Source organism: Brachyhypopomus gauderio, chromosome 1 (genome assembly GCF_052324685.1).
Source record: "Brachyhypopomus gauderio isolate BG-103 chromosome 1, BGAUD_0.2, whole genome shotgun sequence".
Classification (NCBI taxonomy): domain Eukaryota; kingdom Metazoa; phylum Chordata; class Actinopteri; order Gymnotiformes; family Hypopomidae; genus Brachyhypopomus; species Brachyhypopomus gauderio.
Window position 1 is genome coordinate 7,762,043 of NC_135211.1, and position 25,266 is coordinate 7,787,308.

The 25,266-nt window shown below is 42.0% G+C and overlaps 31 non-coding genes across 31 annotated transcripts; all 31 read left to right on the top strand.

The window, feature by feature from the left end:
• The first annotated feature begins 295 nt into the window (after positions 1–295).
• On the top strand, positions 296–377 carry trnal-uaa (transfer RNA leucine (anticodon UAA)). Its single transcript has one exon. It is a non-coding gene; the product is annotated as a tRNA-Leu (tRNA).
• A 702-nt stretch (positions 378–1,079) lies between these two features.
• Positions 1,080–1,161, top strand: trnal-uaa (transfer RNA leucine (anticodon UAA)). Its single transcript has one exon. It is a non-coding gene; the product is annotated as a tRNA-Leu (tRNA).
• A 702-nt stretch (positions 1,162–1,863) lies between these two features.
• trnal-uaa (transfer RNA leucine (anticodon UAA)) lies at positions 1,864–1,945 on the top strand. Its single transcript is given in 2 exon segments — positions 1,864–1,901; positions 1,911–1,945. It is a non-coding gene; the product is annotated as a tRNA-Leu (tRNA).
• A 702-nt stretch (positions 1,946–2,647) lies between these two features.
• trnal-uaa (transfer RNA leucine (anticodon UAA)) lies at positions 2,648–2,729 on the top strand. Its single transcript has one exon. It is a non-coding gene; the product is annotated as a tRNA-Leu (tRNA).
• Positions 2,730–3,429: 700 nt separating this feature from the next.
• On the top strand, positions 3,430–3,511 carry trnal-uaa (transfer RNA leucine (anticodon UAA)). The gene has a single exon. It is a non-coding gene; the product is annotated as a tRNA-Leu (tRNA).
• Positions 3,512–4,213: 702 nt separating this feature from the next.
• trnal-uaa (transfer RNA leucine (anticodon UAA)) lies at positions 4,214–4,295 on the top strand. The gene has a single exon. It is a non-coding gene; the product is annotated as a tRNA-Leu (tRNA).
• A 702-nt stretch (positions 4,296–4,997) lies between these two features.
• Positions 4,998–5,079, top strand: trnal-uaa (transfer RNA leucine (anticodon UAA)). The gene has a single exon. It is a non-coding gene; the product is annotated as a tRNA-Leu (tRNA).
• Positions 5,080–5,781: 702 nt separating this feature from the next.
• Positions 5,782–5,863, top strand: trnal-uaa (transfer RNA leucine (anticodon UAA)). Its single transcript has one exon. It is a non-coding gene; the product is annotated as a tRNA-Leu (tRNA).
• A 702-nt stretch (positions 5,864–6,565) lies between these two features.
• On the top strand, positions 6,566–6,647 carry trnal-uaa (transfer RNA leucine (anticodon UAA)). The gene has a single exon. It is a non-coding gene; the product is annotated as a tRNA-Leu (tRNA).
• Positions 6,648–7,348: 701 nt separating this feature from the next.
• Positions 7,349–7,430, top strand: trnal-uaa (transfer RNA leucine (anticodon UAA)). Its single transcript has one exon. It is a non-coding gene; the product is annotated as a tRNA-Leu (tRNA).
• Positions 7,431–8,132: 702 nt separating this feature from the next.
• Positions 8,133–8,214, top strand: trnal-uaa (transfer RNA leucine (anticodon UAA)). The gene has a single exon. It is a non-coding gene; the product is annotated as a tRNA-Leu (tRNA).
• A 702-nt stretch (positions 8,215–8,916) lies between these two features.
• Positions 8,917–8,998, top strand: trnal-uaa (transfer RNA leucine (anticodon UAA)). The gene has a single exon. It is a non-coding gene; the product is annotated as a tRNA-Leu (tRNA).
• Positions 8,999–9,700: 702 nt separating this feature from the next.
• On the top strand, positions 9,701–9,782 carry trnal-uaa (transfer RNA leucine (anticodon UAA)). Its single transcript has one exon. It is a non-coding gene; the product is annotated as a tRNA-Leu (tRNA).
• A 702-nt stretch (positions 9,783–10,484) lies between these two features.
• On the top strand, positions 10,485–10,566 carry trnal-uaa (transfer RNA leucine (anticodon UAA)). The gene has a single exon. It is a non-coding gene; the product is annotated as a tRNA-Leu (tRNA).
• A 700-nt stretch (positions 10,567–11,266) lies between these two features.
• Positions 11,267–11,348, top strand: trnal-uaa (transfer RNA leucine (anticodon UAA)). The gene has a single exon. It is a non-coding gene; the product is annotated as a tRNA-Leu (tRNA).
• A 702-nt stretch (positions 11,349–12,050) lies between these two features.
• trnal-uaa (transfer RNA leucine (anticodon UAA)) lies at positions 12,051–12,132 on the top strand. The gene has a single exon. It is a non-coding gene; the product is annotated as a tRNA-Leu (tRNA).
• Positions 12,133–12,834: 702 nt separating this feature from the next.
• trnal-uaa (transfer RNA leucine (anticodon UAA)) lies at positions 12,835–12,916 on the top strand. The gene has a single exon. It is a non-coding gene; the product is annotated as a tRNA-Leu (tRNA).
• Positions 12,917–13,618: 702 nt separating this feature from the next.
• Positions 13,619–13,700, top strand: trnal-uaa (transfer RNA leucine (anticodon UAA)). Its single transcript has one exon. It is a non-coding gene; the product is annotated as a tRNA-Leu (tRNA).
• Positions 13,701–14,402: 702 nt separating this feature from the next.
• Positions 14,403–14,484, top strand: trnal-uaa (transfer RNA leucine (anticodon UAA)). Its single transcript has one exon. It is a non-coding gene; the product is annotated as a tRNA-Leu (tRNA).
• Positions 14,485–15,184: 700 nt separating this feature from the next.
• trnal-uaa (transfer RNA leucine (anticodon UAA)) lies at positions 15,185–15,266 on the top strand. Its single transcript has one exon. It is a non-coding gene; the product is annotated as a tRNA-Leu (tRNA).
• A 702-nt stretch (positions 15,267–15,968) lies between these two features.
• trnal-uaa (transfer RNA leucine (anticodon UAA)) lies at positions 15,969–16,050 on the top strand. The gene has a single exon. It is a non-coding gene; the product is annotated as a tRNA-Leu (tRNA).
• A 702-nt stretch (positions 16,051–16,752) lies between these two features.
• trnal-uaa (transfer RNA leucine (anticodon UAA)) lies at positions 16,753–16,834 on the top strand. Its single transcript has one exon. It is a non-coding gene; the product is annotated as a tRNA-Leu (tRNA).
• A 702-nt stretch (positions 16,835–17,536) lies between these two features.
• Positions 17,537–17,618, top strand: trnal-uaa (transfer RNA leucine (anticodon UAA)). Its single transcript has one exon. It is a non-coding gene; the product is annotated as a tRNA-Leu (tRNA).
• Positions 17,619–18,320: 702 nt separating this feature from the next.
• On the top strand, positions 18,321–18,402 carry trnal-uaa (transfer RNA leucine (anticodon UAA)). Its single transcript has one exon. It is a non-coding gene; the product is annotated as a tRNA-Leu (tRNA).
• A 701-nt stretch (positions 18,403–19,103) lies between these two features.
• On the top strand, positions 19,104–19,185 carry trnal-uaa (transfer RNA leucine (anticodon UAA)). Its single transcript has one exon. It is a non-coding gene; the product is annotated as a tRNA-Leu (tRNA).
• Positions 19,186–19,887: 702 nt separating this feature from the next.
• On the top strand, positions 19,888–19,969 carry trnal-uaa (transfer RNA leucine (anticodon UAA)). Its single transcript has one exon. It is a non-coding gene; the product is annotated as a tRNA-Leu (tRNA).
• A 702-nt stretch (positions 19,970–20,671) lies between these two features.
• On the top strand, positions 20,672–20,753 carry trnal-uaa (transfer RNA leucine (anticodon UAA)). The gene has a single exon. It is a non-coding gene; the product is annotated as a tRNA-Leu (tRNA).
• Positions 20,754–21,455: 702 nt separating this feature from the next.
• Positions 21,456–21,537, top strand: trnal-uaa (transfer RNA leucine (anticodon UAA)). The gene has a single exon. It is a non-coding gene; the product is annotated as a tRNA-Leu (tRNA).
• Positions 21,538–23,023: 1,486 nt separating this feature from the next.
• On the top strand, positions 23,024–23,105 carry trnal-uaa (transfer RNA leucine (anticodon UAA)). The gene has a single exon. It is a non-coding gene; the product is annotated as a tRNA-Leu (tRNA).
• Positions 23,106–23,807: 702 nt separating this feature from the next.
• Positions 23,808–23,889, top strand: trnal-uaa (transfer RNA leucine (anticodon UAA)). Its single transcript has one exon. It is a non-coding gene; the product is annotated as a tRNA-Leu (tRNA).
• A 702-nt stretch (positions 23,890–24,591) lies between these two features.
• Positions 24,592–24,673, top strand: trnal-uaa (transfer RNA leucine (anticodon UAA)). The gene has a single exon. It is a non-coding gene; the product is annotated as a tRNA-Leu (tRNA).
• Positions 24,674–25,266: the final 593 nt, after the last annotated feature.

Consider the following 25,266-nt stretch of genomic DNA (forward strand, 5'->3'; position numbering starts at 1 on the left):
ACCAATAAACCCATGCTGAAATTGGAACATTAGTAATGTGCAGGGTGTTAAAAGGCCGGACGATAAAACGTAAGCGTTCATCTACTTATTCAGAATGGCAGGAGAAGAAAGAAGATCAAGTAGTGACATATCCTGCCAGGATGCCTTTTGCAAAGTGTTGTATGTGACTGTGTGCTGAGGCGAGGTTGAAGAGGAAGCTGCTTTTATCAGACTGGAAATGATGATTCTTGCCTCTTCCAATTCAACATAAATTCACCTTCTTTCTTGAAAAAGTCGGCAAAGACTTCTTCATAGAGGTAGCGTGGCCGAGTGGTCTAAGGCGCTGGATTTAAGCTCCATTCTCTTCGGAGGCGTGGGTTCAAATCCCACCGCTACAAAGTGGAGTTTTACAAACACTCACGGTCAGTTGTGCCCCTGCCAAATCACTTGTCTATGTGAAAAGAAGAAAACGAGTAGCGAAAAGAAAGAAGAAGCAGCAACTCATCCATCATCAAGTCATCCTTTCCAAGTCCCTTTAAATGCCATCTGCAGGGGTTTTAACTTGCTGTTCATATTTTTGTTGCTTAATATTTCATATAGCTAAATGATATGCAAGTCATTTATGACACATAAGCAGCAGCAATCCACTCAAGATGGGCCTTTTAATTATCCAAGGAGTTCAAGCAGGTATGTCAAAATGGGAACGGTGCTGTGTCCCTCCAAGAAAACGACTTGATACAAGTATGCTATGTACACTACCAGATTGTCATGTACTCTGAGTCTAAGCTGTGAGAATTCATAGCACACCAATAAACCCATGCTGAAATTGGAACATTTGTAATGTGCAGGGTGTTAAAAGGCCGGACGATAAAACGTAAGCGTTCATCTACTTATTCAGAATGGCAGGAGAAGAAAGAAGATCAAGTAGTGACATATCCTGCCAGGATGCCTTTTGCAAAGTGTTGTATGTGACTGTGTGCTGAGGCGAGGTTGAAGAGGAAGCTGCTTTTATCAGACTGGAAATGATGATTCTTGCCTCTTCCAATTCAACATAAATTCACCTTCTTTCGTGAAAAAGTCGGCAAAGACTTCTTTATAGAGGTAGCGTGGCCGAGTGGTCTAAGGCGCTGGATTTAAGCTCCATTCTCTTTGGAGGCGTGGGTTCAAATCCCACCGCTACCAAGTGGAGTTTTACAAACACTCACGGTCAGTTGTGCCCCTGCCAAATCACTTGTCTATGTGAAAAGAAGAAAACGAGTAGTGAAAAGAAAGAAGAAGCAGCAACTCATCCATCATCAAGTCATCCTTTCCAAGTCCCTTTAAATGCCATCTGCAGGGGTTTTAACTTGCTGTTCATATTTTTGTTGCTTAATATTTCATATAGCTAAATGATATGCAAGTCATTAATGACACATAAGCAGCAGCAATCCACTCAAGATGGCCCTTTTAATTATCCAAGGAGTTCAAGCTGGTATGTCAAAATGGGAACGGTGCTGTGTCCCTCCAAGAAAACGACTTGATACAAATATGCTATGTACACTACCAGATTGTCATGTACTCTGAGTCTAAGCTGTGAGAATTCATAGCACACCAATAAACCCATGCTGAAATTGGAACATTTGTAATGTGCAGGGTGTTAAAAGGCCGGACGATAAAACGTAAGCGTTCATCTACTTATTCAGAATGGCAGGAGAAGAAAGAAGATCAAGTAGTGACATATCCTGCCAGGATGCCTTTTGCAAAGTGTTGTATGTGACTGTGTGCTGAGGCGAGGTTGAAGAGGAAGCTGCTTTTATCAGACTGGAAATGATGATTCTTGCCTCTTCCAATTCAACATAAATTCACCTTCTTTCGTGAAAAAGTCGGCAAAGACTTCTTCATAGAGGTAGCGTGGCCGAGTGGTCTAAGGCGCTGGATTTAAGCTCCATTCTCTTCAGAGGCGTGGGTTCCAATCCCACCGCTACCAAGTGGAGTTTTACAAACACTCACGGTCAGTTGTGCCCCTGCCAAATCACTTGTCTATGTGAAAAGAAGAAAACGAGTAGTGAAAAGAAAGAAGAAGCAGCAACTCATCCATCATCAAGTCATCCTTTCCAAGTCCCTTTAAATGCCATCTGCAGGGGTTTTAACTTGCTGTTCATATTTTTGTTGCTTAATATTTCATATAGCTAAATGATATGCAAGTCATTAATGACACATAAGCAGCAGCAATCCACTCAAGATGGGCCTTTTAATTATCCAAGGAGTTCAAGCTGGTATGTCAAAATGGGAACGGTGCTGTGTCCCTCCAAGAAAACGACTTGATACAAATATGCTATGTACACTACCAGATTGTCATGTACTCTGAGTCTAAGCTGTGAGAATTCATAGCACACCAATAAACCCATGCTGAAATTGGAACATTTGTAATGTGCAGGGTGTTAAAAGGCCGGACGATAAAACGTAAGCGTTCATCTACTTATTCAGAATGGCAGGAGAAGAAAGAAGATCAAGTAGTGACATATCCTGCCAGGATGCCTTTTGCAAAGTGTTGTATGTGACTGTGTACTGAGGCGAGGTTGAAGAGGAAGCTGCTTTTATGAGACTGGAAATGATGATTCTTGCCTCTTCCAATTCAACATAAATTCACCTTCTTTCGTGAAAAAGTCGGCAAAGTCTTCTTCATAGAGGTAGCATGGCCGAGTGGTCTAAGGCGCTGGATTTAAGCTCCATTCTCTTCGGAGGCGTGGGTTCAAATCCCACTGCTACCAAGTGGAGTTTTACAAACACCCACGGTCAGTTGTGCCCCTGCCAAATCACTTGTCTATGTGAAAAGAAGAAAACGAGTAGCGAAAAGAAAGAAGAAGCAGCAACTCATCCATCATCGTCATCCTTTCCAAGTCCCTTTAAATGCCATCTGCAGGGGTTTTAACTTGCTGTTCATATTTTTGTTGCTTAATATTTCATATAGCTAAATGATATGCAAGTCATTAATGACACATAAGCAGCAGCAATCCACTCAAGATGGGCCTTTTAATTATCCAAGGAGTTCAAGCTGGTATGTCAAAATGGGAACGGTGCTGTGTCCCTCCAAGAAAACGACTTGATACAAATATGCTATGTACACTACCAGATTGTCATGTACTCTGAGTCTAAGCTGTGAGAATTCATAGCACACCAATAAACCCATGCTGAAATTGGAACATTTGTAATGTGCAGGGTGTTAAAAGGCCGGACGATAAAACGTAAGCGTTCATCTACTTATTCAGAATGGCAGGAGAAGAAAGAAGATCAAGTAGTGACATATCCTGCCAGGATGCCTTTTGCAAAGTGTTGTATGTGACTGTGTGCTGAGGCGAGGTTGAAGAGGAAGCTGCTTTTATCAGACTGGAAATGATGATTCTTGCCTCTTCCAATTCAACATAAATTCACCTTCTTTCTTGAAAAAGTCGGCAAAGACTTCTTCATAGAGGTAGCGTGGCCGAGTGGTCTAAGGCGCTGGATTTAAGCTCCATTCTCTTCGGAGGCGTGGGTTCAAATCCCACCGCTACAAAGTGGAGTTTTACAAACACTCACGGTCAGTTGTGCCCCTGCCAAATCACTTGTCTATGTGAAAAGAAGAAAACGAGTAGCGAAAAGAAAGAAGAAGCAGCAACTCATCCATCATCAAGTCATCCTTTCCAAGTCCCTTTAAATGCCATCTGCAGGGGTTTTAACTTGCTGTTCATATTTTTGTTGCTTAATATTTCATATAGCTAAATGATATGCAAGTCATTTATGACACATAAGCAGCAGCAATCCACTCAAGATGGGCCTTTTAATTATCCAAGGAGTTCAAGCAGGTATGTCAAAATGGGAACGGTGCTGTGTCCCTCCAAGAAAACGACTTGATACAAGTATGCTATGTACACTACCAGATTGTCATGTACTCTGAGTCTCAGCTGTGAGAATTCATAGCACACCAATAAACCCATGCTGAAATTGGAACATTTGTAATGTGCAGGGTGTTAAAAGGCCGGACGATAAAACGTAAGCGTTCATCTACTTATTCAGAATGGCAGGAGAAGAAAGAAGATCAAGTAGTGACATATCCTGCCAGGATGCCTTTTGCAAAGTGTTGTATGTGACTGTGTGCTGAGGCGAGGTTGAAGAGGAAGCTGCTTTTATCAGACTGGAAATGATGATTCTTGCCTCTTCCAATTCAACATAAATTCACCTTCTTTCGTGAAAAAGTCGGCAAAGACTTCTTTATAGAGGTAGCGTGGCCGAGTGGTCTAAGGCGCTGGATTTAAGCTCCATTCTCTTCGGAGGCGTGGGTTCAAATCCCACCGCTACCAAGTGGAGTTTTACAAACACTCACGGTCAGTTGTGCCCCTGCCAAATCACTTGTCTATGTGAAAAGAAGAAAACGAGTAGTGAAAAGAAAGAAGAAGCAGCAACTCATCCATCATCAAGTCATCCTTTCCAAGTCCCTTTAAATGCCATCTGCAGGGGTTTTAACTTGCTGTTCATATTTTTGTTGCTTAATATTTCATATAGCTAAATGATATGCAAGTCATTAATGACACATAAGCAGCAGCAATCCACTCAAGATGGCCCTTTTAATTATCCAAGGAGTTCAAGCTGGTATGTCAAAATGGGAACGGTGCTGTGTCCCTCCAAGAAAACGACTTGATACAAATATGCTATGTACACTACCAGATTGTCATGTACTCTGAGTCTAAGCTGTGAGAATTCATAGCACACCAATAAACCCATGCTGAAATTGGAACATTTGTAATGTGCAGGGTGTTAAAAGGCCGGACGATAAAACGTAAGCGTTCATCTACTTATTCAGAATGGCAGGAGAAGAAAGAAGATCAAGTAGTGACATATCCTGCCAGGATGCCTTTTGCAAAGTGTTGTATGTGACTGTGTGCTGAGGCGAGGTTGAAGAGGAAGCTGCTTTTATCAGACTGGAAATGATGATTCTTGCCTCTTCCAATTCAACATAAATTCACCTTCTTTCGTGAAAAAGTCGGCAAAGACTTCTTCATAGAGGTAGCGTGGCCGAGTGGTCTAAGGCGCTGGATTTAAGCTCCATTCTCTTCGGAGGCGTGGGTTCCAATCCCACCGCTACCAAGTGGAGTTTTACAAACACTCACGGTCAGTTGTGCCCCTGCCAAATCACTTGTCTATGTGAAAAGAAGAAAACGAGTAGTGAAAAGAAAGAAGAAGCAGCAACTCATCCATCATCAAGTCATCCTTTCCAAGTCCCTTTAAATGCCATCTGCAGGGGTTTTAACTTGCTGTTCATATTTTTGTTGCTTAATATTTCATATAGCTAAATGATATGCAAGTCATTAATGACACATAAGCAGCAGCAATCCACTCAAGATGGGCCTTTTAATTATCCAAGGAGTTCAAGCTGGTATGTCAAAATGGGAACGGTGCTGTGTCCCTCCAAGAAAACGACTTGATACAAATATGCTATGTACACTACCAGATTGTCATGTACTCTGAGTCTAAGCTGTGAGAATTCATAGCACACCAATAAACCCATGCTGAAATTGGAACATTTGTAATGTGCAGGGTGTTAAAAGGCCGGACGATAAAACGTAAGCGTTCATCTACTTATTCAGAATGGCAGGAGAAGAAAGAAGATCAAGTAGTGACATATCCTGCCAGGATGCCTTTTGCAAAGTGTTGTATGTGACTGTGTACTGAGGCGAGGTTGAAGAGGAAGCTGCTTTTATGAGACTGGAAATGATGATTCTTGCCTCTTCCAATTCAACATAAATTCACCTTCTTTCGTGAAAAAGTCGGCAAAGACTTCTTCATAGAGGTAGCGTGGCCGAGTGGTCTAAGGCGCTGGATTTAAGCTCCATTCTCTTCGGAGGCGTGGGTTCCAATCCCACCGCTACCAAGTGGAGTTTTACAAACACTCACGGTCAGTTGTGCCCCTGCCAAATCACTTGTCTATGTGAAAAGAAGAAAACGAGTAGTGAAAAGAAAGAAGAAGCAGCAACTCATCCATCATCAAGTCATCCTTTCCAAGTCCCTTTAAATGCCATCTGCAGGGGTTTTAACTTGCTGTTCATATTTTTGTTGCTTAATATTTCATATAGCTAAATGATATGCAAGTCATTAATGACACATAAGCAGCAGCAATCCACTCAAGATGGGCCTTTTAATTATCCAAGGAGTTCAAGCTGGTATGTCAAAATGGGAACGGTGCTGTGTCCCTCCAAGAAAACGACTTGATACAAATATGCTATGTACACTACCAGATTGTCATGTACTCTGAGTCTAAGCTGTGAGAATTCATAGCACACCAATAAACCCATGCTGAAATTGGAACATTTGTAATGTGCAGGGTGTTAAAAGGCCGGACGATAAAACGTAAGCGTTCATCTACTTATTCAGAATGGCAGGAGAAGAAAGAAGATCAAGTAGTGACATATCCTGCCAGGATGCCTTTTGCAAAGTGTTGTATGTGACTGTGTACTGAGGCGAGGTTGAAGAGGAAGCTGCTTTTATGAGACTGGAAATGATGATTCTTGCCTCTTCCAATTCAACATAAATTCACCTTCTTTCGTGAAAAAGTCGGCAAAGTCTTCTTCATAGAGGTAGCATGGCCGAGTGGTCTAAGGCGCTGGATTTAAGCTCCATTCTCTTCGGAGGCGTGGGTTCAAATCCCACTGCTACCAAGTGGAGTTTTACAAACACCCACGGTCAGTTGTGCCCCTGCCAAATCACTTGTCTATGTGAAAAGAAGAAAACGAGTAGCGAAAAGAAAGAAGAAGCAGCAACTCATCCATCATCGTCATCCTTTCCAAGTCCCTTTAAATGCCATCTGCAGGGGTTTTAACTTGCTGTTCATATTTTTGTTGCTTAATATTTCATATAGCTAAATGATATGCAAGTCATTAATGACACATAAGCAGCAGCAATCCACTCAAGATGGGCCTTTTAATTATCCAAGGAGTTCAAGCTGGTATGTCAAAATGGGAACGGTGCTGTGTCCCTCCAAGAAAACGACTTGATACAAATATGCTATGTACACTACCAGATTGTCATGTACTCTGAGTCTAAGCTGTGAGAATTCATAGCACACCAATAAACCCATGCTGAAATTGGAACATTTGTAATGTGCAGGGTGTTAAAAGGCCGGACGATAAAACGTAAGCGTTCATCTACTTATTCAGAATGGCAGGAGAAGAAAGAAGATCAAGTAGTGACATATCCTGCCAGGATGCCTTTTGCAAAGTGTTGTATGTGACTGTGTGCATAAGGCGACGTTGAAGACGAAGCTGCTTTTATCAGACTGGAAATGATGATTCTTGCCTCTTCCAATTCAACATAAATTTACCTTCTTTCGTGAAAAAGTCGGCAAAGACTTCTTCATAGAGGTAGCGTGGCCGAGTGGTCTAAGGCGCTGGATTTAAGCTCCATTCTCTTCGGAGGCGTGGGTTCAAATCCCACCGCTACCAAGTGGAGTTTTACAAACACTCACGGTCAGTTGTGCCCCTGCCAAATCACTTGTCTATGTGAAAAGAAGAAAACGAGTAGTGAAAAGAAAGAAGAAGCAGCAACTCATCCATCATCAAGTCATCCTTTCCAAGTCCCTTTAAATGCCATCTGCAGGGGTTTTAACTTGCTGTTCATATTTTTGTTGCTTAATATTTCATATAGCTAAATGATATGCAAGTCATTTATGACACATAAGCAGCAGCAATCCACTCAAGATGGGCCTTTTAATTATCCAAGGAGTTCAAGCAGGTATGTCAAAATGGGAACGGTGCTGTGTCCCTCCAAGAAAACGACTTGATACAAGTATGCTATGTACACTACCAGATTGTCATGTACTCTGAGTCTAAGCTGTGAGAATTCATAGCACACCAATAAACCCATGCTGAAATTGGAACATTTGTAACGTGCAGGGTGTTAAAAGGCCGGACGATAAAACGTAAGCGTTCATCTACTTATTCAGAATGGCAGGAGAAGAAAGAAGATCAAGTAGTGACATATCCTGCCAGGATGCCTTTTGCAAAGTGTTGTATCTGACTGTGTGCTGAGGCGAGGTTGAAGAGGAAGCTGCTTTTATCAGACTGGAAATGATGATTCTTGCCTCTTCCAATTCAACATAAATTCACCTTCTTTCGTGAAAAAGTCGGCAAAGACTTCTTCATAGAGGTAGCGTGGCCGAGTGGTCTAAGGCGCTGGATTTAAGCTCCATTCTCGTCGGAGGCGTGGGTTCAAATCCCACCGCTACCAAGTGGAGTTTTACAAACACTCACGGTCAGTTGTGCCCCTGCCAAATCACTTGTCTATGTGAAAAGAAGAAAACGAGTAGCGAAAAGAAAGAAGAAGCAGCAACTCATCCATCATCAAGTCATCCTTTCCAAGTCCCTTTAAATGCCATCTGCAGGGGTTTTAACTTGCTGTTCATATTTTTGTTGCTTAATATTTCATATAGCTAAATGATATGCAAGTCATTTATGACACATAAGCAGCAGCAATCCACTCAAGATGGGCCTTTTAATTATCCAAGGAGTTCAAGCAGGTATGTCAAAATGGGAACGGTGCTGTGTCCCTCCAAGAAAACAACTTGATACAAGTATGCTATGTACACTACCAGATTGTCATGTACTCTGAGTCTAAGCTGTGAGAATTCATAGCACACCAATAAACCCATGCTGAAATTGGAACATTTGTAATGTGCAGGGTGTTAAAAGGCCGGACGATAAAACGTAAGCGTTCATCTACTTATTCAGAATGGCAGGAGAAGAAAGAAGATCAAGTAGTGACATATCCTGCCAGGATGCCTTTTGCAAAGTGTTGTATGTGACTGTGTGCTGAGGCGAGGTTGAAGAGGAAGCTGCTTTTATCAGACTGGAAATGATGATTCTTGCCTCTTCCAATTCAACATAAATTCACCTTCTTTCGTGAAAAAGTCGGCAAAGACTTCTTTATAGAGGTAGCGTGGCCGAGTGGTCTAAGGCGCTGGATTTAAGCTCCATTCTCTTCGGAGGCGTGGGTTCAAATCCCACCGCTACCAAGTGGAGTTTTACAAACACTCACGGTCAGTTGTGCCCCTGCCAAATCACTTGTCTATGTGAAAAGAAGAAAACGAGTAGTGAAAAGAAAGAAGAAGCAGCAACTCATCCATCATCAAGTCATCCTTTCCAAGTCCCTTTAAATGCCATCTGCAGGGGTTTTAACTTGCTGTTCATATTTTTGTTGCTTAATATTTCATATAGCTAAATGATATGCAAGTCATTTATGACACATAAGCAGCAGCAATCCACTCAAGATGGGCCTTTTATTTATCCAAGGAGTTCAAGCATGTATGTCAAAATGGGAACGGTGCTGTGTCCCTCCAAGAAAACGACTTGATACAAGTATGCTATGTACACTACCAGATTGTCATGTACTCTGAGTCTAAGCTGTGAGAATTCATAGCACACCAATAAACCCATGCTCAAATTGGAACATTTGTAACGTGCAGGGTGTTAAAAGGCCGGACGATAAAACGTAAGCGTTCATCTACTTATTCAGAATGGCAGGAGAAGAAAGAAGATCACGTAGTGACATATCCTGCCAGGATGCCTTTTGCAAAGTGTTGTATGTGACTGTGTGCTGAGGCGAGGTTGAAGAGGAAACTGCTTTTATCAGACTGGAAATGATGATTCTTGCCTCTTCCAATTCAACATAAATTCACCTTCTTTCGTGAAAAAGTCGGCAAAGACTTCTTCATAGAGGTAGCGTGGCCGAGTGGTCTAAGGCGCTGGATTTAAGCTCCATTCTCTTCGGAGGCGTGGGTTCCAATCCCACCGCTACCAAGTGGAGTTTTACAAACACTCACGGTCAGTTGTGCCCCTGCCAAATCACTTGTCTATGTGAAAAGAAGAAAACGAGTAGTGAAAAGAAAGAAGAAGCAGCAACTCATCCATCATCAAGTCATCCTTTCCAAGTCCCTTTAAATGCCATCTGCAGGGGTTTTAACTTGCTGTTCATATTTTTGTTGCTTAATATTTCATATAGCTAAATGATATGCAAGTCATTAATGACACATAAGCAGCAGCAATCCACTCAAGATGGGCCTTTTAATTATCCAAGGAGTTCAAGCTGGTATGTCAAAATGGGAACGGTGCTGTGTCCCTCCAAGAAAACGACTTGATACAAATATGCTATGTACACTACCAGATTGTCATGTACTCTGAGTCTAAGCTGTGAGAATTCATAGCACACCAATAAACCCATGCTGAAATTGGAACATTTGTAATGTGCAGGGTGTTAAAAGGCCGGACGATAAAACGTAAGCGTTCATCTACTTATTCAGAATGGCAGGAGAAGAAAGAAGATCAAGTAGTGACATATCCTGCCAGGATGCCTTTTGCAAAGTGTTGTATGTGACTGTGTACTGAGGCGAGGTTGAAGAGGAAGCTGCTTTTATGAGACTGGAAATGATGATTCTTGCCTCTTCCAATTCAACATAAATTCACCTTCTTTCGTGAAAAAGTCGGCAAAGTCTTCTTCATAGAGGTAGCATGGCCGAGTGGTCTAAGGCGCTGGATTTAAGCTCCATTCTCTTCGGAGGCGTGGGTTCAAATCCCACTGCTACCAAGTGGAGTTTTACAAACACCCACGGTCAGTTGTGCCCCTGCCAAATCACTTGTCTATGTGAAAAGAAGAAAACGAGTAGCGAAAAGAAAGAAGAAGCAGCAACTCATCCATCATCGTCATCCTTTCCAAGTCCCTTTAAATGCCATCTGCAGGGGTTTTAACTTGCTGTTCATATTTTTGTTGCTTAATATTTCATATAGCTAAATGATATGCAAGTCATTAATGACACATAAGCAGCAGCAATCCACTCAAGATGGGCCTTTTAATTATCCAAGGAGTTCAAGCTGGTATGTCAAAATGGGAACGGTGCTGTGTCCCTCCAAGAAAACGACTTGATACAAATATGCTATGTACACTACCAGATTGTCATGTACTCTGAGTCTAAGCTGTGAGAATTCATAGCACACCAATAAACCCATGCTGAAATTGGAACATTTGTAATGTGCAGGGTGTTAAAAGGCCGGACGATAAAACGTAAGCGTTCATCTACTTATTCAGAATGGCAGGAGAAGAAAGAAGATCAAGTAGTGACATATCCTGCCAGGATGCCTTTTGCAAAGTGTTGTATGTGACTGTGTGCTGAGGCGAGGTTGAAGAGGAAGCTGCTTTTATCAGACTGGAAATGATGATTCTTGCCTCTTCCAATTCAACATAAATTCACCTTCTTTCTTGAAAAAGTCGGCAAAGACTTCTTCATAGAGGTAGCGTGGCCGAGTGGTCTAAGGCGCTGGATTTAAGCTCCATTCTCTTCGGAGGCGTGGGTTCAAATCCCACCGCTACAAAGTGGAGTTTTACAAACACTCACGGTCAGTTGTGCCCCTGCCAAATCACTTGTCTATGTGAAAAGAAGAAAACGAGTAGCGAAAAGAAAGAAGAAGCAGCAACTCATCCATCATCAAGTCATCCTTTCCAAGTCCCTTTAAATGCCATCTGCAGGGGTTTTAACTTGCTGTTCATATTTTTGTTGCTTAATATTTCATATAGCTAAATGATATGCAAGTCATTTATGACACATAAGCAGCAGCAATCCACTCAAGATGGGCCTTTTAATTATCCAAGGAGTTCAAGCAGGTATGTCAAAATGGGAACGGTGCTGTGTCCCTCCAAGAAAACGACTTGATACAAGTATGCTATGTACACTACCAGATTGTCATGTACTCTGAGTCTCAGCTGTGAGAATTCATAGCACACCAATAAACCCATGCTGAAATTGGAACATTTGTAATGTGCAGGGTGTTAAAAGGCCGGACGATAAAACGTAAGCGTTCATCTACTTATTCAGAATGGCAGGAGAAGAAAGAAGATCAAGTAGTGACATATCCTGCCAGGATGCCTTTTGCAAAGTGTTGTATGTGACTGTGTGCTGAGGCGAGGTTGAAGAGGAAGCTGCTTTTATCAGACTGGAAATGATGATTCTTGCCTCTTCCAATTCAACATAAATTCACCTTCTTTCGTGAAAAAGTCGGCAAAGACTTCTTTATAGAGGTAGCGTGGCCGAGTGGTCTAAGGCGCTGGATTTAAGCTCCATTCTCTTCGGAGGCGTGGGTTCAAATCCCACCGCTACCAAGTGGAGTTTTACAAACACTCACGGTCAGTTGTGCCCCTGCCAAATCACTTGTCTATGTGAAAAGAAGAAAACGAGTAGTGAAAAGAAAGAAGAAGCAGCAACTCATCCATCATCAAGTCATCCTTTCCAAGTCCCTTTAAATGCCATCTGCAGGGGTTTTAACTTGCTGTTCATATTTTTGTTGCTTAATATTTCATATAGCTAAATGATATGCAAGTCATTAATGACACATAAGCAGCAGCAATCCACTCAAGATGGCCCTTTTAATTATCCAAGGAGTTCAAGCTGGTATGTCAAAATGGGAACGGTGCTGTGTCCCTCCAAGAAAACGACTTGATACAAATATGCTATGTACACTACCAGATTGTCATGTACTCTGAGTCTAAGCTGTGAGAATTCATAGCACACCAATAAACCCATGCTGAAATTGGAACATTTGTAATGTGCAGGGTGTTAAAAGGCCGGACGATAAAACGTAAGCGTTCATCTACTTATTCAGAATGGCAGGAGAAGAAAGAAGATCAAGTAGTGACATATCCTGCCAGGATGCCTTTTGCAAAGTGTTGTATGTGACTGTGTGCTGAGGCGAGGTTGAAGAGGAAGCTGCTTTTATCAGACTGGAAATGATGATTCTTGCCTCTTCCAATTCAACATAAATTCACCTTCTTTCGTGAAAAAGTCGGCAAAGACTTCTTCATAGAGGTAGCGTGGCCGAGTGGTCTAAGGCGCTGGATTTAAGCTCCATTCTCTTCGGAGGCGTGGGTTCCAATCCCACTGCTACCAAGTGGAGTTTTACAAACACTCACGGTCAGTTGTGCCCCTGCCAAATCACTTGTCTATGTGAAAAGAAGAAAACGAGTAGTGAAAAGAAAGAAGAAGCAGCAACTCATCCATCATCAAGTCATCCTTTCCAAGTCCCTTTAAATGCCATCTGCAGGGGTTTTAACTTGCTGTTCATATTTTTGTTGCTTAATATTTCATATAGCTAAATGATATGCAAGTCATTAATGACACATAAGCAGCAGCAATCCACTCAAGATGGGCCTTTTAATTATCCAAGGAGTTCAAGCTGGTATGTCAAAATGGGAACGGTGCTGTGTCCCTCCAAGAAAACGACTTGATACAAATATGCTATGTACACTACCAGATTGTCATGTACTCTGAGTCTAAGCTGTGAGAATTCATAGCACACCAATAAACCCATGCTGAAATTGGAACATTTGTAATGTGCAGGGTGTTAAAAGGCCGGACGATAAAACGTAAGCGTTCATCTACTTATTCAGAATGGCAGGAGAAGAAAGAAGATCAAGTAGTGACATATCCTGCCAGGATGCCTTTTGCAAAGTGTTGTATGTGACTGTGTACTGAGGCGAGGTTGAAGAGGAAGCTGCTTTTATGAGACTGGAAATGATGATTCTTGCCTCTTCCAATTCAACATAAATTCACCTTCTTTCGTGAAAAAGTCGGCAAAGACTTCTTCATAGAGGTAGCGTGGCCGAGTGGTCTAAGGCGCTGGATTTAAGCTCCATTCTCTTCGGAGGCGTGGGTTCCAATCCCACCGCTACCAAGTGGAGTTTTACAAACACTCACGGTCAGTTGTGCCCCTGCCAAATCACTTGTCTATGTGAAAAGAAGAAAACGAGTAGTGAAAAGAAAGAAGAAGCAGCAACTCATCCATCATCAAGTCATCCTTTCCAAGTCCCTTTAAATGCCATCTGCAGGGGTTTTAACTTGCTGTTCATATTTTTGTTGCTTAATATTTCATATAGCTAAATGATATGCAAGTCATTAATGACACATAAGCAGCAGCAATCCACTCAAGATGGGCCTTTTAATTATCCAAGGAGTTCAAGCTGGTATGTCAAAATGGGAACGGTGCTGTGTCCCTCCAAGAAAACGACTTGATACAAATATGCTATGTACACTACCAGATTGTCATGTACTCTGAGTCTAAGCTGTGAGAATTCATAGCACACCAATAAACCCATGCTGAAATTGGAACATTTGTAATGTGCAGGGTGTTAAAAGGCCGGACGATAAAACGTAAGCGTTCATCTACTTATTCAGAATGGCAGGAGAAGAAAGAAGATCAAGTAGTGACATATCCTGCCAGGATGCCTTTTGCAAAGTGTTGTATGTGACTGTGTACTGAGGCGAGGTTGAAGAGGAAGCTGCTTTTATGAGACTGGAAATGATGATTCTTGCCTCTTCCAATTCAACATAAATTCACCTTCTTTCGTGAAAAAGTCGGCAAAGTCTTCTTCATAGAGGTAGCATGGCCGAGTGGTCTAAGGCGCTGGATTTAAGCTCCATTCTCTTCGGAGGCGTGGGTTCAAATCCCACTGCTACCAAGTGGAGTTTTACAAACACCCACGGTCAGTTGTGCCCCTGCCAAATCACTTGTCTATGTGAAAAGAAGAAAACGAGTAGCGAAAAGAAAGAAGAAGCAGCAACTCATCCATCATCGTCATCCTTTCCAAGTCCCTTTAAATGCCATCTGCAGGGGTTTTAACTTGCTGTTCATATTTTTGTTGCTTAATATTTCATATAGCTAAATGATATGCAAGTCATTAATGACACATAAGCAGCAGCAATCCACTCAAGATGGGCCTTTTAATTATCCAAGGAGTTCAAGCTGGTATGTCAAAATGAGAACGGTGCTGTGTCCCTCCAAGAAAACGACTTGATACAAATATGCTATGTACACTACCAGATTGTCATGTACTCTGAGTCTAAGCTGTGAGAATTCATAGCACACCAATAAACCCATGCTGAAATTGGAACATTTGTAATGTGCAGGGTGTTAAAAGGCCGGACGATAAAACGTAAGCGTTCATCTACTTATTCAGAATGGCAGGAGAAGAAAGAAGATCAAGTAGTGACATATCCTGCCAGGATGCCTTTTGCAAAGTGTTGTATGTGACTGTGTGCTGAGGCGAGGTTGAAGAGGAAGCTGCTTTTATCAGACTGGAAATGATGATTCTTGCCTCTTCCAATTCAACATAAATTCACCTTCTTTCTTGAAAAAGTCGGCAAAGACTTCTTCATAGAGGTAGCGTGGCCGAGTGGTCTAAGGCGCTGGATTTAAGCTCCATTCTCTTCGGAGGCGTGGGTTCAAATCCCACCGCTACAAAGTGGAGTTTTACAAACACTCACGGTCAGTTGTGCCCCTGCCAAATCACTTGTCTATGTGAAAAGAAGAAAACGAGTAGCGAAAAGAAAGAAGAAGCAGCAACTCATCCATCATCAAGTCATCCTTTCCAAGTCCCTTTAAATGCCATCTGCAGGGGTTTTAACTTGCTGTTCATATTTTTGTTGCTTAATATTTCATATAGCTAAATGATATGCAAGTCATTTATGACACATAAGCAGCAGCAATCCACTCAAGATGGGCCTTTTAATTATCCAAGGAGTTCAAGCAGGTATGTCAAAATGGGAACGGTGCTGTGTCCCTCCAAGAAAACGACTTGATACAAGTATGCTATGTACACTACCAGATTGTCATGTACTCTGAGTCTCAGCTGTGAGAATTCATAGCACACCAATAAACCCATGCTGAAATTGGAACATTTGTAATGTGCAGGGTGTTAAAAGGCCGGACGATAAAACGTAAGCGTTCATCTACTTATTCAGAATGGCAGGAGAAGAAAGAAGATCAAGTAGTGACATATCCTGCCAGGATGCCTTTTGCAAAGTGTTGTATGTGACTGTGTGCTGAGGCGAGGTTGAAGAGGAAGCTGCTTTTATCAGACTGGAAATGATGATTCTTGCCTCTTCCAATTCAACATAAATTCACCTTCTTTCGTGAAAAAGTCGGCAAAGACTTCTTTATAGAGGTAGCGTGGCCGAGTGGTCTAAGGCGCTGGATTTAAGCTCCATTCTCTTCGGAGGCGTGGGTTCAAATCCCACCGCTACCAAGTGGAGTTTTACAAACACTCACGGTCAGTTGTGCCCCTGCCAAATCACTTGTCTATGTGAAAAGAAGAAAACGAGTAGTGAAAAGAAAGAAGAAGCAGCAACTCATCCATCATCAAGTCATCCTTTCCAAGTCCCTTTAAATGCCATCTGCAGGGGTTTTAACTTGCTGTTCATATTTTTGTTGCTTAATATTTCATATAGCTAAATGATATGCAAGTCATTAATGACACATAAGCAGCAGCAATCCACTCAAGATGGCCCTTTTAATTATCCAAGGAGTTCAAGCTGGTATGTCAAAATGGGAACGGTGCTGTGTCCCTCCAAGAAAACGACTTGATACAAATATGCTATGTACACTACCAGATTGTCATGTACTCTGAGTCTAAGCTGTGAGAATTCATAGCACACCAATAAACCCATGCTGAAATTGGAACATTTGTAATGTGCAGGGTGTTAAAAGGCCGGACGATAAAACGTAAGCGTTCATCTACTTATTCAGAATGGCAGGAGAAGAAAGAAGATCAAGTAGTGACATATCCTGCCAGGATGCCTTTTGCAAAGTGTTGTATGTGACTGTGTGCTGAGGCGAGGTTGAAGAGGAAGCTGCTTTTATCAGACTGGAAATGATGATTCTTGCCTCTTCCAATTCAACATAAATTCACCTTCTTTCGTGAAAAAGTCGGCAAAGACTTCTTCATAGAGGTAGCGTGGCCGAGTGGTCTAAGGCGCTGGATTTAAGCTCCATTCTCTTCGGAGGCGTGGGTTCCAATCCCACTGCTACCAAGTGGAGTTTTACAAACACTCACGGTCAGTTGTGCCCCTGCCAAATCACTTGTCTATGTGAAAAGAAGAAAACGAGTAGTGAAAAGAAAGAAGAAGCAGCAACTCATCCATCATCAAGTCATCCTTTCCAAGTCCCTTTAAATGCCATCTGCAGGGGTTTTAACTTGCTGTTCATATTTTTGTTGCTTAATATTTCATATAGCTAAATGATATGCAAGTCATTAATGACACATAAGCAGCAGCAATCCACTCAAGATGGGCCTTTTAATTATCCAAGGAGTTCAAGCTGGTATGTCAAAATGGGAACGGTGCTGTGTCCCTCCAAGAAAACGACTTGATACAAATATGCTATGTACACTACCAGATTGTCATGTACTCTGAGTCTAAGCTGTGAGAATTCATAGCACACCAATAAACCCATGCTGAAATTGGAACATTTGTAATGTGCAGGGTGTTAAAAGGCCGGACGATAAAACGTAAGCGTTCATCTACTTATTCAGAATGGCAGGAGAAGAAAGAAGATCAAGTAGTGACATATCCTGCCAGGATGCCTTTTGCAAAGTGTTGTATGTGACTGTGTACTGAGGCGAGGTTGAAGAGGAAGCTGCTTTTATGAGACTGGAAATGATGATTCTTGCCTCTTCCAATTCAACATAAATTCACCTTCTTTCGTGAAAAAGTCGGCAAAGACTTCTTCATAGAGGTAGCGTGGCCGAGTGGTCTAAGGCGCTGGATTTAAGCTCCATTCTCTTCGGAGGCGTGGGTTCCAATCCCACCGCTACCAAGTGGAGTTTTACAAACACTCACGGTCAGTTGTGCCCCTGCCAAATCACTTGTCTATGTGAAAAGAAGAAAACGAGTAGTGAAAAGAAAGAAGAAGCAGCAACTCATCCATCATCAAGTCATCCTTTCCAAGTCCCTTTAAATGCCATCTGCAGGGGTTTTAACTTGCTGTTCATATTTTTGTTGCTTAATATTTCATATAGCTAAATGATATGCAAGTCATTAATGACACATAAGCAGCAGCAATCCACTCAAGATGGGCCTTTTAATTATCCAAGGAGTTCAAGCTGGTATGTCAAAATGGGAACGGTGCTGTGTCCCTCCAAGAAAACGACTTGATACAAATATGCTATGTACACTACCAGATTGTCATGTACTCTGAGTCTAAGCTGTGAGAATTCATAGCACACCAATAAACCCATGCTGAAATTGGAACATTTGTAATGTGCAGGGTGTTAAAAGGCCGGACGATAAAACGTAAGCGTTCATCTACTTATTCAGAATGGCAGGAGAAGAAAGAAGATCAAGTAGTGACATATCCTGCCAGGATGCCTTTTGCAAAGTGTTGTATGTGACTGTGTACTGAGGCGAGGTTGAAGAGGAAGCTGCTTTTATGAGACTGGAAATGATGATTCTTGCCTCTTCCAATTCAACATAAATTCACCTTCTTTCGTGAAAAAGTCGGCAAAGTCTTCTTCATAGAGGTAGCATGGCCGAGTGGTCTAAGGCGCTGGATTTAAGCTCCATTCTCTTCGGAGGCGTGGGTTCAAATCCCACTGCTACCAAGTGGAGTTTTACAAACACCCACGGTCAGTTGTGCCCCTGCCAAATCACTTGTCTATGTGAAAAGAAGAAAACGAGTAGCGAAAAGAAAGAAGAAGCAGCAACTCATCCATCATCGTCATCCTTTCCAAGTCCCTTTAAATGCCATCTGCAGGGGTTTTAACTTGCTGTTCATATTTTTGTTGCTTAATATTTCATATAGCTAAATGATATGCAAGTCATTAATGACACATAAGCAGCAGCAATCCACTCAAGATGGGCCTTTTAATTATCCAAGGAGTTCAAGCTGGTATGTCAAAATGAGAACGGTGCTGTGTCCCTCCAAGAAAACGACTTGATACAAATATGCTATGTACACTACCAGATTGTCATGTACTCTGAGTCTAAGCTGTGAGAATTCATAGCACACCAATAAACCCATGCTGAAATTGGAACATTTGTAATGTGCAGGGTGTTAAAAGGCCGGACGATAAAACGTAAGCGTTCATCTACTTATTCAGAATGGCAGGAGAAGAAAGAAGATCAAGTAGTGACATATCCTGCCAGGATGCCTTTTGCAAAGTGTTGTATGTGACTGTGTGCATAAGGCGACGTTGAAGACGAAGCTGCTTTTATCAGACTGGAAATGATGATTCTTGCCTCTTCCAATTCAACATAAATTTACCTTCTTTCGTGAAAAAGTCGGCAAAGACTTCTTCATAGAGGTAGCGTGGCCGAGTGGTCTAAGGCGCTGGATTTAAGCTCCATTCTCTTCGGAGGCGTGGGTTCAAATCCCACCGCTACCAAGTGGAGTTTTACAAACACTCACGGTCAGTTGTGCCCCTGCCAAATCACTTGTCTATGTGAAAAGAAGAAAACGAGTAGCGAAAAGAAAGAAGAAGCAGCAACTCATCCATCATCAAGTCATCCTTTCCAAGTCCCTTTAAATGCCATCTGCAGGGGTTTTAACTTGCTGTTCATATTTTTGTTGCTTAATATTTCATATAGCTAAATGATATGCAAGTCATTTATGACACATAAGCAGCAGCAATCCACTCAAGATGGGCCTTTTAATTATCCAAGGAGTTCAAGCAGGTATGTCAAAATGGGAACGGTGCTGTGTCCCTCCAAGAAAACGACTTGATACAAGTATGCTATGTACACTACCAGATTGTCATGTACTCTGAGTCTAAGCTGTGAGAATTCATAGCACACCAATAAACCCATGCTGAAATTGGAACATTTGTAACGTGCAGGGTGTTAAAAGGCCGGACGATAAAACGTAAGCGTTCATCTACTTATTCAGAATGGCAGGAGAAGAAAGAAGATCAAGTAGTGACATATCCTGCCAGGATGCCTTTTGCAAAGTGTTGTATGTGACTGTGTGCTGAGGCGAGGTTGAAGAGGAAGCTGCTTTTATCAGACTGGAAATGATGATTCTTGCCTCTTCCAATTCAACATAAATTCACCTTCTTTCGTGAAAAAGTCGGCAAAGACTTCTTCATAGAGGTAGCGTGGCCGAGTGGTCTAAGGCGCTGGATTTAAGCTCCATTCTCGTCGGAGGCGTGGGTTCAAATCCCACCGCTACCAAGTGGAGTTTTACAAACACTCACGGTCAGTTGTGCCCCTGCCAAATCACTTGTCTATGTGAAAAGAAGAAAACGAGTAGCGAAAAGAAAGAAGAAGCAGCAACTCATCCATCATCAAGTCATCCTTTCCAAGTCCCTTTAAATGCCATCTGCAGGGGTTTTAACTTGCTGTTCATATTTTTGTTGCTTAATATTTCATATAGCTAAATGATATGCAAGTCATTTATGACACATAAGCAGCAGCAATCCACTCAAGATGGGCCTTTTAATTATCCAAGGAGTTCAAGCAGGTATGTCAAAATGGGAACAGTGCTGTGTCCCTCCAAGAAAACAACTTGATACAAGTATGCTATGTACACTACCAGATTGTCATGTACTCTGAGTCTAAGCTGTGAGAATTCATAGCACACCAATAAACCCATGCTGAAATTGGAACATTTGTAATGTGCAGGGTGTTAAAAGGCCGGACGATAAAACGTAAGCGTTCATCTACTTATTCAGAATGGCAGGAGAAGAAAGAAGATCAAGTAGTGACATATCCTGCCAGGATGCCTTTTGCAAAGTGTTGTATGTGACTGTGTGCTGAGGCGAGGTTGAAGAGGAAGCTGCTTTTATCAGACTGGAAATGATGATTCTTGCCTCTTCCAATTCAACATAAATTCACCTTCTTTCGTGAAAAAGTCGGCAAAGACTTCTTTATAGAGGTAGCGTGGCCGAGTGGTCTAAGGCGCTGGATTTAAGCTCCATTCTCTTCGGAGGCGTGGGTTCAAATCCCACCGCTACCAAGTGGAGTTTTACAAACACTCACGGTCAGTTGTGCCCCTGCCAAATCACTTGTCTATGTGAAAAGAAGAAAACGAGTAGTGAAAAGAAAGAAGAAGCAGCAACTCATCCATCATCAAGTCATCCTTTCCAAGTCCCTTTAAATGCCATCTGCAGGGGTTTTAACTTGCTGTTCATATTTTTGTTGCTTAATATTTCATATAGCTAAATGATATGCAAGTCATTTATGACACATAAGCAGCAGCAATCCACTCAAGATGGGCCTTTTATTTATCCAAGGAGTTCAAGCATGTATGTCAAAATGGGAACGGTGCTGTGTCCCTCCAAGAAAACGACTTGATACAAGTATGCTATGTACACTACCAGATTGTCATGTACTCTGAGTCTAAGCTGTGAGAATTCATAGCACACCAATAAACCCATGCTCAAATTGGAACATTTGTAACGTGCAGGGTGTTAAAAGGCCGGACGATAAAACGTAAGCGTTCATCTACTTATTCAGAATGGCAGGAGAAGAAAGAAGATCACGTAGTGACATATCCTGCCAGGATGCCTTTTGCAAAGTGTTGTATGTGACTGTGTGCTGAGGCGAGGTTGAAGAGGAAACTGCTTTTATCAGACTGGAAATGATGATTCTTGCCTCTTCCAATTCAACATAAATTCACCTTCTTTCGTGAAAAAGTCGGCAAAGACTTCTTCATAGAGGTAGCGTGGCCGAGTGGTCTAAGGCGCTGGATTTAAGCTCCATTCTCTTCGGAGGCGTGGGTTCAAATCCCACCGCTACCAAGTGGAGTTTTACAAACACTCACGGTCAGTTGTGCCCCTGCCAAATCACTTGTCTATGTGAAAAGAAGAAAACGAGTAGCGAAAAGAAAGAAGAAGCAGCAACTCATCCATCATCAAGTCATCCTTTCCAAGTCCCTTTAAATGCCATCTGCAGGGGTTTTAACTTGCTGTTCATATTTTTGTTGCTTAATATTTCATATAGCTAAATGATATGCAAGTCATTAATGACACATAAGCAGCAGCAATCCACTCAAGATGGCCCTTTTAATTATCCAAGGAGTTCAAGCTGGTATGTCAAAATGGGAACGGTGCTGTGTCCCTCCAAGAAAACGACTTGATACAAATATGCTATGTACACTACCAGATTGTCATGTACTCTGAGTCTAAGCTGTGAGAATTCATAGCACACCAATAAACCCATGCTGAAATTGGAACATTTGTAATGTGCAGGGTGTTAAAAGGCCGGACGATAAAACGTAAGCGTTCATCTACTTATTCAGAATGGCAGGAGAAGAAAGAAGATCAAGTAGTGACATATCCTGCCAGGATGCCTTTTGCAATGTGTTGTATGTGACTGTGTGCTGAGGCGAGGTTGAAGAGGAAGCTGCTTTTATCAGACTGGAAATGATGATTCTTGCCTCTTCCAATTCAACATAAATTCACCTTCTTTCGTGAAAAAGTCGGCAAAGACTTCTTCATAGAGGTAGCGTGGCTGTGTGGTCTAAGGCGCTGCATTTAAGCTCCATTCTCGTTCGAGGCGTGGGTTCAAATCCCACCGCTACCAAGTGGAGTTTTACAAACACTCACGGTCAGTTGTGCCCCTGCCAAATCACTTGTCTATGTGAAAAGAAGAAAACGAGTAGCGAAAAGAAAGAAGAAGCAGCAACTCATCCATCATCAAGTCATCCTTTCCAAGTCCCTTTAAATGCCATCTGCAGGGGTTTTAACTTGCTGTTCATATTTTTGTTGCTTAATATTTCATATAGCTAAATGATATGCAAGTCATTAATGACACATAAGCAGCAGCAATCCACTCAAGGTGGCCCTTTTAATTATCCAAGGAGTTCAAGCTGGTATGTCAAAATGGGAACGGTGCTGTGTCCCTCCAAGAAAACGACTTGATACAAATATGCTATGTACACTACCAGATTGTCATGTACTCTGAGTCTAAGCTGTGAGAATTCATAGCACACCAATAAACCCATGCTGAAATTGGAACATTTGTAATGTGCAGGGTGTTAAAAGGCCGGACGATAAAACGTAAGCGTTCATCTACTTATTCAGAATGGCAGGAGAAGAAAGAAGATCAAGTAGTGACATATCCTGCCAGGATGCCTTTTGCAAAGTGTTGTATGTGACTGTGTGCTGAGGCGAGGTTGAAGAGGAAGCTGCTTTTATCAGACTGGAAATGATGATTCTTGCCTCTTCCAATTCAACATAAATTCACCTTCTTTCGTGAAAAAGTCGGCAAAGACTTCTTTATAGAGGTAGCGTGGCCGAGTGGTCTAAGGCGCTGGATTTAAGCTCCATTCTCTTCGGAGGCGTGGGTTCAAATCCCACCGCTACCAAGTGGAGTTTTACAAACACTCACGGTCAGTTGTGCCCCTGCCAAATCACTTGTCTATGTGAAAAGAAGAAAACGAGTAGTGAAAAGAAAGAAGAAGCAGCAACTCATCCATCATCAAGTCATCCTTTCCAAGTCCCTTTAAATGCCATCTGCAGGGGTTTTAACTTGCTGTTCATATTTTTGTTGCTTAATATTTCATATAGCTAAATGATATGCAAGTCATTTATGACACATAAGCAGCAGCAATCCACTCAAGATGGGCCTTTTATTTATCCAAGGAGTTCAAGCATGTATGTCAAAATGGGAACGGTGCTGTGTCCCTCCAAGAAAACGACTTGATACAAGTATGCTATGTACACTACCAGATTGTCATGTACTCTGAGTCTAAGCTGTGAGAATTCATAGCACACCAATAAACCCATGCTCAAATTGGAACATTTGTAACGTGCAGGGTGTTAAAAGGCCGGACGATAAAACGTAAGCGTTCATCTACTTATTCAGAATGGCAGGAGAAGAAAGAAGATCACGTAGTGACATATCCTGCCAGGATGCCTTTTGCAAAGTGTTGTATGTGACTGTGTGCTGAGGCGAGGTTGAAGAGGAAACTGCTTTTATCAGACTGGAAATGATGATTCTTGCCTCTTCCAATTCAACATAAATTCACCTTCTTTCGTGAAAAAGTCGGCAAAGACTTCTTCATAGAGGTAGCGTGGCCGAGTGGTCTAAGGCGCTGGATTTAAGCTCCATTCTCTTCGGAGGCGTGGGTTCCAATCCCACCGCTACCAAGTGGAGTTTTACAAACACTCACGGTCAGTTGTGCCCCTGCCAAATCACTTGTCTATGTGAAAAGAAGAAAACGAGTAGTGAAAAGAAAGAAGAAGCAGCAACTCATCCATCATCAAGTCATCCTTTCCAAGTCCCTTTAAATGCCATCTGCAGGGGTTTTAACTTGCTGTTCATATTTTTGTTGCTTAATATTTCATATAGCTAAATGATATGCAAGTCATTAATGACACATAAGCAGCAGCAATCCACTCAAGATGGGCCTTTTAATTATCCAAGGAGTTCAAGCTGGTATGTCAAAATGGGAACGGTGCTGTGTCCCTCCAAGAAAACGACTTGATACAAATATGCTATGTACACTACCAGATTGTCATGTACTCTGAGTCTAAGCTGTGAGAATTCATAGCACACCAATAAACCCATGCTGAAATTGGAACATTTGTAATGTGCAGGGTGTTAAAAGGCCGGACGATAAAACGTAAGCGTTCATCTACTTATTCAGAATGGCAGGAGAAGAAAGAAGATCAAGTAGTGACATATCCTGCCAGGATGCCTTTTGCAAAGTGTTGTATGTGACTGTGTACTGAGGCGAGGTTGAAGAGGAAGCTGCTTTTATGAGACTGGAAATGATGATTCTTGCCTCTTCCAATTCAACATAAATTCACCTTCTTTCGTGAAAAAGTCGGCAAAGTCTTCTTCATAGAGGTAGCATGGCCGAGTGGTCTAAGGCGCTGGATTTAAGCTCCATTCTCTTCGGAGGCGTGGGTTCAAATCCCACTGCTACCAAGTGGAGTTTTACAAACACCCACGGTCAGTTGTGCCCCTGCCAAATCACTTGTCTATGTGAAAAGAAGAAAACGAGTAGCGAAAAGAAAGAAGAAGCAGCAACTCATCCATCATCGTCATCCTTTCCAAGTCCCTTTAAATGCCATCTGCAGGGGTTTTAACTTGCTGTTCATATTTTTGTTGCTTAATATTTCATATAGCTAAATGATATGCAAGTCATTAATGACACATAAGCAGCAGCAATCCACTCAAGATGGGCCTTTTAATTATCCAAGGAGTTCAAGCTGGTATGTCAAAATGGGAACGGTGCTGTGTCCCTCCAAGAAAACGACTTGATACAAATATGCTATGTACACTACCAGATTGTCATGTACTCTGAGTCTAAGCTGTGAGAATTCATAGCACACCAATAAACCCATGCTGAAATTGGAACATTTGTAATGTGCAGGGTGTTAAAAGGCCGGACGATAAAACGTAAGCGTTCATCTACTTATTCAGAATGGCAGGAGAAGAAAGAAGATCAAGTAGTGACATATCCTGCCAGGATGCCTTTTGCAAAGTGTTGTATGTGACTGTGTGCTGAGGCGAGGTTG